We start from the raw sequence: 11,088 nt of genomic DNA on the forward strand, positions 1-11,088 counted from the left end.
TGATGAAAGTAGGTTTTTTTTTTTGTTTTTTTTTTAAAAATTTGATTTATATGCCGCCCTTCTCCGGAGACTCAGGGCGGCTTACAATGCGTTAAGCAATAGCCTTCATTCTTTTGTATATTTTATACAAAGTCAGTTTATTGCCCCCACAAACTGGGTCCTCATTTCACCTACCTTAGAAAGGATGGAAGGCTGAGTCAACCTTGAGCCTTGGAGAGATTCGAACCAGCAGAAATTGCAGGCAGCTGTGTTAATAACAGGGTGCATTAAACCACTGTACTATCAAGGCTCTTATCTTAAGTTTTTACCTTAATTATATAACGCTGGCTCTGCATTCTCATTGTCTCTGGTACAGCATGACATTCATGTAAGATGCTCCAATCATCATAATAGCAACAGCACGTGAATCCAAATCAGTGACTCCTTGCCCTTCATTACCAAAATTCATTTTATGCATTTTCTCTGAAGGCTGGCAAGAAGAAGCACATGCTGTCTAAAACACATCTTTTAAAGGCAACCTTAACACCACTGATATTATTGACTCATTAGTGGTTACTAATGTTCTAGTCTGTGATTGACAGCTAGAGAGAGCAGACTGACTTTGTATTAGCAATGGCAACGTATGTAAACCTTCCAGAGTTGTGGTGCCTTTGGGGGGTTATTAACAAGAGGACAACTAGCCTGCTGTTCCTAAAAATGTAATAGGTTCCAGTTATTCCAGTTGTTTGTGTGTGGAGGGGATATTCTTCTTCCATTCTTAAAAGACTTTTTCATACCTTTTATCCAATTGGTTAACAACGAAACTGGATTGATAGAATGTGCAAAGAGGATTTTCTACTGCTGAACTAAATATAGAATTGTTAACGCAGAGAAGTGGCAAGACTGACACCTATAAGTGTTTTTGAGCCTTAGCAACTTCTAGCTATTTATTAATGCAATGAAACATTTGCAGAAAGGGGTTTTTATTTAGTAAAAAAGGGTTAGGGAAAATTAAGCGATTGAAAAATTATAATGGGATAGATAGAACAACTGAATTATTTTTTTCAACTGATAAATAAATATTCTAAAGATTTTAAAATATAGTAGATTGGTCTGAAAAATGGATTTTGAATTCCTGTTTTTGCCATTAGCATTTTGACCTCAAAATAATAATTTTCAGTCTAAATTATCTAATTTCCTTTGGTAATACAGCTAGTCTTACAGCTTGACATACAACAGTTTGTTTAGTGAGTGTTCAAAGTCACAACAGCACTGAAAGATGTGACTTATGATCATTTTTCACAGTTATGACCTTTGCAGCATCCCTATAACCAGCTGATGAAAATTCTGGTGCTTGGCAACTGATTCATATTTATGACCGTTGCTGTATCCCAGGTTCATGTGATCCCCGTTTGTGATCTTCTGACAAGCAAAGTCAATGGGGAAGCCAGATTCATTTAAGAATCGGGTTACTAACTTATCAACTGCAGTGATTCACTTAACAACTATGGCAAGAAAGGTTGTAAAATGGGGCAAAACTCACTTAACAAATGTTTCACTTAGCAACATAAATTTTGGGCTCAATTGTGGTCATGAGTCGAGGATTGCCTGTAGTTACAAAAGAAGTATAGTACTCTTGTGTACTCTACGGAGTAGACAAATTTTAACAGCATAGGCTTTCATGGAATATGGGCTATTTCATCAGACACAGAAAGAGTTGCCTTTTCCAAATCCAGATGATTGTTTGTAAATGTCAGTACTTCTTTGAAGGGCAAAAATGATCGGGGTTTTAAAGAGATACACAATATATTTGTCCAGTCATGTAAAAAACAATTTAGTCCATGAGAAAAAGAAATCCAAACACTGTAGCTGGGAAATAACTTTATTAGTAACAACCAAAATGACATCGAAGAACAAGCAAGATTTTGAGTTCTCTTGAGCTCTTTATCGGTGTTACAAAACTCAGGTTCATACAGTTTGTTGGTTCTAATAAACATTATCACATGATTTACTATCAAAATAGATCTGTGTCAGAATAAAAGAATATTGGTTATTTCAAAGGGCTACAGCCTCAGATTCCATGTATTCATGATTTTTTTTTAAAGAAAGGGGGTCTTATTCAGGGGTAGGCTTCAAAAATTTTAGCAAGGGGTTCTCTGCCTGGTTGCTGGGTGGTTATGGCCATGGTGGGCATGGCCTAGTCAGCCTCTTGCATCACAGCGGGGGGTAGGGGGTGTTTTTGCCCGAGCCTCTGGGAGGGCGAAAACAGCCTCCCCATGCTTCTGGAGGCCAGAAATGGGCCCGTTTCCAGCCTTCCCAAACTTCCAATAGGCATGTTTTTCGCCCTCCCCAAGCCTCCGCATGTGCCCTGCACTTACCTGCATCCAAAACAGGCCACGTGGAGACTCCTGGGAGGGGTGGGGTGGGCGAGGTCAGCCAGGAGTGGGATTTGGGGGTTCTCCGAACTGCACAGAGTCTTAGCTAGAGGTTCTCCTGAACCCCTGCGAATCCCCAGCAGCCCACCCCTGGTCTTATTTCTTTTTAGCCTGTCAATTAGTTTTTCACATCCACTTATTTTGGCTGTCTCTCACAATTACACACATACACACACACACACACACACACACACACACACACAGTGGTTGAAGGTTAGGGTTAGGATTATCAATAGATGGTTGACAGATGCATTTACCAACATGTAATCACAGCATGAATGACACCTAATGAATCATGTCCACCTCAGTTAAATATTGCTTGGACGCAACATTAATACTAGTAGTAGCCCTCCCCCCAAAAAGGAATAAGAGGCAAGAAATAATAGCAATAGCAGTTAGAATAATATTAGCAATAGCAATAATAATCTATTAAATTTATGTGCCACCAGATTCCAATGATTCTGGGAAGGTGAAAGCATATTTCATCCACATTCTTCTATGCTCTGGATATATGACATATGACCAATTTAGCAAGTAAAGAGAGATTTTACACAGTCATATGGATTTTCATCTCTTTTGTCTTGATCTGAGTGCAAATTTTATAGTTATTCTGTAGCTCAGCTACTTAAACTTGGTGAAACAAAAACCTATAATAAAAAGGGGTATCAATAGATGCTTCTTTGTGCTAAAATATATAGCAGAAACTACTACATAAAAGGATTCTAAAATCCACACAATGGCAACTCTTTGATTTTATTTTCAAAAGGAGAGGTGCAATCATTATTCTAAAAGTCCTAAGATCTTAACGTGCAAGTCACTTATTAGGGCACAAGTCTGAATGTTTGTGATTACTATCTATTTCTTCTGCATGTTATCTTCAAGCCAAGATTAAAGGTAAATTTCGTGGCTTCAGCATGAAATAACATAACTTTCCCTGTTCTTCCATTTTGTTTAAAATATAACCAGATAATTCAAAAGTTCACTTGCTTGCTAGAAACATCCTGCCTTACTTACTTTTTTTTCCTCTTGAAGCTACATGTTAATAATTTGCTTGCATGTTGAATGGAAAGAGACCATCCATCAAAGATTAATTCATAATGCTATTTGTTCAACAGTTTTGGCTTAAACAGGTATTCAGGGTTGGGATTGGGAAGTGTACCTGTGGGAAGTATTTCCTTGGCCACCGATTCCAACTATTTTGAAACACAACTACTTGTGTGATTTACAGGGCAGATGGATGTTCTCATGAGGCCATGTGGAACGAACTCATAAGGAGACGTTGCCAAGCAGGAATGATTGCTATACCACAGACTTGGGAAATCAATAAAGGAGAATATTTATAACTCAGGGTTGAAATGATGGGTCTTTGGTGCTCTCTGAGCTTGGTTGTTTTCTTACAGATGTTTTATTACCCAAACTAGGTAACATCAGCACTGGAATAACATTTGGTAATGAAACATCTGCAAGAAAACAAGCTCAAGTGGCATTAGCCACCCCTCTTCATTGCTACCTTCTTGCAGGATCCAGAAGATGGCAGTGCCTGGCTGCTGTACGAAAGGCTGCTGGTCTCAGACCCCAGATACCTCAAGTCCTTGCCTCTTGTTTGGGAGATCATGGAGCAGTCCCAAGCCACACTGGCAGACTCAATTGATATATGTAAACTGGCTACCAATGCAACCCTTGACTACATAGATCAGGGCTGTCAAACTTGTGGACCGTGGGCCAGATGCATCATGTGCTGACCACGTCCAGTTTAGCAAAGGAGGAAAAAAGTCCCGATATGTCATGTGACGCCACGGTGACGAAGCGAGTTTGACGCCCCTGGCATAGAAGCTCTTTCTGTTACTGATTCCTATTAAGTTTGCATCCTAGAAAATCAAGTTAGATTTCTTCACCCTGAAGAAAAATGATTTAAACACACATACACACCCATATTTGCTCACAAGGAGTCTGGCACTTGAAGTCTGGATATGAAATATTATTCTTACATTTTCCTGGCTCTCCTTATTACATGCTGTCACATAAAGGAAGGGAAATGTGTGTGTTTGCACCTTCACCCACTGAATTAAAGCAACTAGAAATGCATAGGGGGTTGGGATGGTGCCAATACATTTAATGCTCGTTTGCATGTGTATCAAAAATGATAGCACCACTCTGCACTCTGAATAGAATAACAGGAAGTAGATCATTGTGATGGTGTCCTTCTTCTGTACTATTTGATAACACAAGGTTATCCAAAGATACTTCTGGCCAAGGCTACCATAACTGGATGCAAAATTCTAGACAACAGCTAAAGGCAGATAGTTGACAATTGTGGTTGACTGGATCTTTGCAGTCCAGATTATGGAAGCACAGGGCAGGTCTACAAAAGGGTGAGAATCCCCTTTGCCAAATGGGAGGGCTATCCTGGTAATTAATGGAGAAGTTCTGGGAAAAATAGCTTTAATGGGCAGGAATGCAGCAAAGAGGAGGGTGCAATACCAGAAACAGGTCATTTCCAGTTATCCAGTATTACCACTCTTTCCAAAAATGGCAATGGTATTTACTGAGCAATCATTGCTTTTAGAGGCGCTATCTATGGCAGCCATACTGACTCAGGAATTGTGTGGGTTGAAATCCACGGTTATAAAGTTGGCATAGTTGCCCACCTATCGCCTAAGTCTAGAGAGCTGAAGCAGTGTTTCTCAAAGTTGGCAATTTTAAGATGTGTGGCCTTCATCTTCCAGAATTCTTCAGCCAGCCATGGTCTAGGGTCTTTGCTTTTTGTTTGTTTGTTTTTTTGTCATTAGAGATGGCAGAAATTTTGTTATTTCTATAATTAGATGGCATCTGTGAACGTCTAGCCTTCTTTTACCTCACCTCCAGGCCAGAGTCATTAGACTGAGTTTGTCTAAGCTGTTAGATGTCTTGTGCCAGCCATGGCAGTTTCTTAAAAGGCCACCAGATGGGAGCAAAGAGGAACCTTTGATCCCACTGGTGGGTCAAGGGGCTCCAGCCTCTGCAGCCCCATTGGGGAGAGTTAATGGCCCTCCAGTCCCCTCACACATTGGTAAGGGAGGGGCCAGGGGCTCTTATAAGAACCCCTGCACAGGGGCTACTCTTTCTGCTCTTGTTCTAACTTCCTACAGGACTGAACTATGGGCTCAATCCAGGCATGGATGCCTCCATGCCAGGGAACTCATTTTACCTACTTTATTTCTAAATAAAGATTTAACTTGATTGCATCCTTGCGTGCTGCCTTTTCTTGGAAGCGCCCTCAACGAACCATCGATCTTCGTGAGATCCCTCACATAAGCTGTAGGCAAACACTCCAAAACTGATCATGTTCTATCCCCTGGGGTCTCACACTATATACTATGAAACCAACATTAGGCTAGATGGGCTTTATCTCTTTCTCAAATTAGTCAAGCTGCTGTTCCTCAGGAATTTATGTTGGGCATCATAGTGATTGGCAGTGTTGGAGCCATTCAGGGCAAATAAGCAGCAGTGAGATTTTTTTTTTAAAAAAAAAATCCTCACTGGCAGATGGTGTCAACTGGGACAGCAATATTACAGGCGAACAGTTGTGCCTGTGTGTGAGAGAGACACACATGTGAAAATACAGAAAGACTTCTTTAAATCCACATTTGTTTGTCAAAACAGTGGTAAAATGGGGAAACAGAATGGAGCATCCCTTGTTCATTGCACACACATACCGTAGGTCAGGAACTCTAGAAATAGAGTGTCTGTTGGGGGAAGTGTGTGTGTATTCACAAACAGACCACAGATGTTCATATCTTTTTTCAACTGTGTCATAATCAGGCAGGGTTCTGATCCACCACTCTTAATAATGCTGTTGGCTGCTGCTGTTGTTTTAGGAAATCTCTGAGAGCCCATCAACCATAGGCAGGTACCAAAACAATTGTAGCTGATTCTGTCCTGTAGCCTGTGAGAAGTGCTCTGTATCCAGATTTTTGCAGATTAAATATTCCATTCTAAACTGCTAAAACTGATTGAGAGAGCTGGCCTGTGGTGGGTCAAGGAGAGCCAATTAACACACTTATTTCGTGATGATGAAAACTGATTTTGAAGAGAATCAAGTAGCAGCAGCCCAGCCATGGCAAAACCTTCTCGACTTTTTTTTTATTGAAAAAGTTTTTCAAATACAGATTTTTCCCCCTTTTTTCTCCCCCCTCCTCCCTAACCCCCCCTTCTCCACCCCTCCCCCTGTGACTTCTTCAAAGTAAAATCCAAATTCATAACAGATTATATAATACTTTACCATCCCCTTACTCCATCCCCCAAATACTGACCCTTTCTTTCTAATAATATTATTATATCCCCCTTTTACTATACATTTCAAAAAAAGATTCTACTATAACATTATATAATAACTTCTGGTTTAGCATAGTAATATTATTATATTACCCTAACCCTAACCTTCTCGACTTTTTAAGGGTGTAGACAGCTTCACATGTTAAGGAAATCACTCTTAATCTAGCAGCTACTGCTTTGGGTATCACAAAGGCCAATATAAGGTCAGACTTTTTCTGCTATCAACTGTTATGGACTAGCACTTGAACAAGACTTGGGATTAGTTCAGGGTTAAAAAGCTTTGTAAGCGAAATGCTGAAAAGCATTTTTCTTCTGCTGACTAGGAATGATCTCTTAGCAAGTACTAAATGTTTAGTTATGGCTATTAATTCCTTTTACACTTGGCAGGAGTTCAATGCACTCAGCTTTGCAGTCAATTATTTTCCTTCCTTAGGACACTTAAAATATGCAAATGAGATTATAGCGATCTACTTATTTCCTTTTAGGTTCTGCGAAGGAATACCTCTGCATTTTTGTAAACATGCTTGCATGTTAGTTCTCAGTGACCACTTTGTCAGCAGGGCTCAGCATAGGAAAAAGTGCTCTGAAATATTAGAGAAGGAGGCACATGTTTGTTTATTTATTTTTCACATTTCCGAACCACCCTTCTTCCTCAAAGAGAGACCCTTTATGTTAGTTGGGTTAGAGGCCCTATGGCTAAACTTTCTAAGTTATAGAGAGGGCTTTCCTCAGAATATTTTCTGAAGCCAACAATCTTTTCTCACTGCCTGTAATACAGAAATCTACAAAAGTGTGGGAAAAGTTCTAGATAAGATTAAAGGTTTAGGGAAATATGAATATATTAAGAGTAGATATGGTTTGTCTGGATAAAAATGGGAACCAATGTAACTATCCATTTTTGCCTTGAACAAAATGTGGGCTTTGCCGTCCTCCTAGTTCAGGCCACCTAATTAAATTGATCCATAGCAAGTCTGTAAAAAATGAAAGGAGATTACATATTCCCATAATGCATAATTAATTTATGGAATTCATCAGCACAAAATACGATGATGCTAGCTACTTGAAGTAGTTTTAAAAACATAAGGGAAGGTCAATCAATGTCCATTAATCTTGATGGCTAAAATCTGGATTTTTCTTTTTAGATGCAGCAGACTCCTGAGTACCAGCTGCTGGGGCGGGTTTTGGGGGCAGTGAATATAGAGGAGAAAAGCCCATTACCAGCCTGCTCTGCATGTTAGGAACTTGCCAGGACCATCTGGCTGCTGACTGAGGACAAACTGTTGGACTAAATCAAGCGTAGGCCTGATCCAGCTGAAGGAAGATACAAGTCCCATTGGTACCATGTACTGAATTGGGCCCAGAGGCTGGAGAATCTGGTGGTTTTTCTTTATTAGTCAAGAAGAGGCTGGATTTAGTCCTCAGAAGACCTGAGTTTGGTTGGGTTTAAGTTAATTCCCCTTACTTATTTAATTCTCTCTACCATGCAAATGACTTCCCAGAGTCTGGGAAGCTGCAAAAACAGAGCCTGTCGTTTTTCTCCTGTGTACTTTTCATTGCCCCCCTTCACAATTAAAAGTGCCACCAGTGCTGGTTTTGAGCTTTTATGTATACTGTACAAGAGAAGTGGGGATGAAAAGGACAGCTTCCCAGCTCCATCCATCCATCCATCCATCCATCCACCCACTCACCCATTCCTTCCTTCCTTCCTTCCTTCCTTCCTTCATTCATTCATTCATTCATTCATTCATTCATTCATTCATTCAATGTATGCACCTATTCATCTGACTTTGAGGCATCATGGCTGCTGCAGGACAGAACGAGCCATCCTGTATCAGGCACTGCTGACATTCAAAGTCTGAGATTGTTATCTGTTGATTGAAAACTGCAGGATTTTGGACCCTGAAGGATGGGGGGTGGGGGCACTGCAAAGTTGCTTGCACACCAACAGGCATATGTATGCTATGTATATGTATTCATCATCCTCTTACCTACACCCTAAATTCTAGGAAGATTGGTATGAAGAAAATGGGGACTATTTTCCCTCATTAAAATAATTCCACAATGCTGCATTTTTATTGTTCATATTGGCATATCAATAGGACAGCATGGAACTATAGAGAGTTTGGTGGTCCTGCAAACTATACACCAAGATGTACTATAGTGGTATAGGGGGGTTATGGCGAACCTTTTTGGCACGGAAATGTCGCGTGTGCATGCTCAAGGCTGCACTCTGGAAAAGCCAAACCTCCGGGTTCTAGCACACATGCACGCCCAACGATCAGCTGGCACCCATTTTCAGCACTGCTGCACGCTCGAAGGACAGCTGATTGTTGCATGTGCATGCGTGCCAGAAACCTGGAAGACAAACAGGCAAGGCCATGGATGCCGGGCGACATTGTTGTGACCAGGCCCAAGTAGGTATTATCAGATGCAATCAGTTCGAAAACAAACAGACTATTAAAACAGCTGAGAATTAACTCATTCTCAGCATAGTCCAAACTAATTCAAAACAAAGTCTTCAGAGCACAATTCTTCAGCCTTATCACCAACCTTGGTCTAATTAGGCAACCTGCCAAAGGCTTTTCTTGGCAAAAGTTCAGAAGCAGAAGACGCTGACAAGAAATAAATGCAGACAAAGAGCCCAAGAGCTGTTGCTGGTCTTTTAAGCCTTATGGGAGGGGCCAATCATTTCTTGTCCCTACTCCTGAGTTGTCCTTTTTGCTTTAGCTGCTCTTGCCTTCTGGCAGCTCTTCTCATGCTTTAGCTGCTCTTGCCTTCTGGCAGCTCTTCTCATGCGTGCACTAGGAACAGGCTCCTCCTGTTCCTCTGCCTCTCTGCTGTCAGCCTCTGGAGGCTCCGGAGTCTGCACATCACTCCCAGATGGCCCTGGCCCCATCTCTGCTTCTGACGCAGAGCCCTCATCCGGGCCTTCCCCAGCCTCCAGGACTGGCCCATGTTCTTCCTCAGCCTCCTCACAGTCTGACTCTGCTGCCAGCTCCGCAGACTGCTGGCGGACCACAACCCAGACATGGCTTTGTGTGCCACTTTGAGCAGGCATGCCATAGGTTCGCCATCATTTGGGTATAGGTGTTGGACCAGGAAACTGAAGTTGGTAATACCTACCTGGTCCCAAGTTCAGTAGGTTCCTTTGGGTGCATCACTCTCAGCTCTCCTTGACTCTCAGAAATGACAGAAAGCGCATAGAGACGACTTTCTGTAAGCTGCTCTGAATGCTCAGAAACAAACGTGAAGTAAATTAAAGCCAGATTTCTTAGAGCTGCAGACTCATTCTAAATAGAAATGTTCAAAATGTGTCCAAAAACTGGTGTGAACTATCAGGCATTAGTATGTGAAATACTTCGTGTCATTTTGTATAGCAAATTTTCTTCAGGGGTAATTGATATATAGCTTAGAGAAAAATGCCTGCATCATGATCTCTTACATAGTATATGAAAATGTAAGGCTGTTGATAAGATCAGCTAAAAAATAAGGGGAAATCAAGAATGGCTGAAGGAGTTGGATGCATTATGCATAGTAAAACTATAATTTTTTTTATAGCAGGCCTGGGGCTGTTGATCTCGCTCTTGCGATCTGGCGAGATCCGGCCATGAATGGTGTGAATGAGTTTTAATGTTTTTAATTTTTAAATGTTTTTTAAAATGATTTTAAATGCATTGTGAGCCGCCCTGAGTCTTTGGAGAGGGGCGCCATACAAATTGAATAAATAAATAAATAAATAAATAAATAAATAAATAAATAAATAAATAAATAAATAAATAAATAAATAAATAAATAATAAATGTTGGTAGGCCGGGTTTTTTAGTTCTTCATCAAAATATTTTTTGCTATTCAAGAAATGCCAGATGAAAGTAGCATGTGGTCACCTCAAAGGATGAAACAAACTATTTTAACATAGTTAAACTGCATTTGATTAAAGCTGCTTAAAATACAGTACTGGCTTCCATGCTTCAGTCTCAACACATCTTATACAATATTTCTGGATAGAAAAACTATCCCAGTTGGGGAAGAAAAACAATGAGCAAGCTGGAAGAACAGAGGGCAAAAGATGCTTCCTGCTAGCATTTGTTTGATTATTATGCAATTGCATTTGTTTCTAGTGGGAACAGATCAGAGTTGAATTTGGCATTTTTCAATATTTATGCATAGATTTCCCACAGTGATTGTAAGACTGCACGTCTATATATTTCAGTTACAAAAATATTTTTTTTTCTGCACTGAATCAGGGGATGCATCCGCCTATACTAGTCTGCCTCTGGACCAACAGGCAAAATCACTTTGGATGATGTTCAATATATTTTTTTGTATCTCACAATCAATTTTAAAAAACATGGAATGTTGA

Source organism: Pituophis catenifer, unplaced genomic scaffold (assembly GCF_029215685.1).
Source record: "Pituophis catenifer annectens isolate HBS135680 unplaced genomic scaffold, rPitCat1.0.hap2 SCAF_2, whole genome shotgun sequence".
Lineage (NCBI taxonomy): Eukaryota > Metazoa > Chordata > Lepidosauria > Squamata > Colubridae > Pituophis > Pituophis catenifer.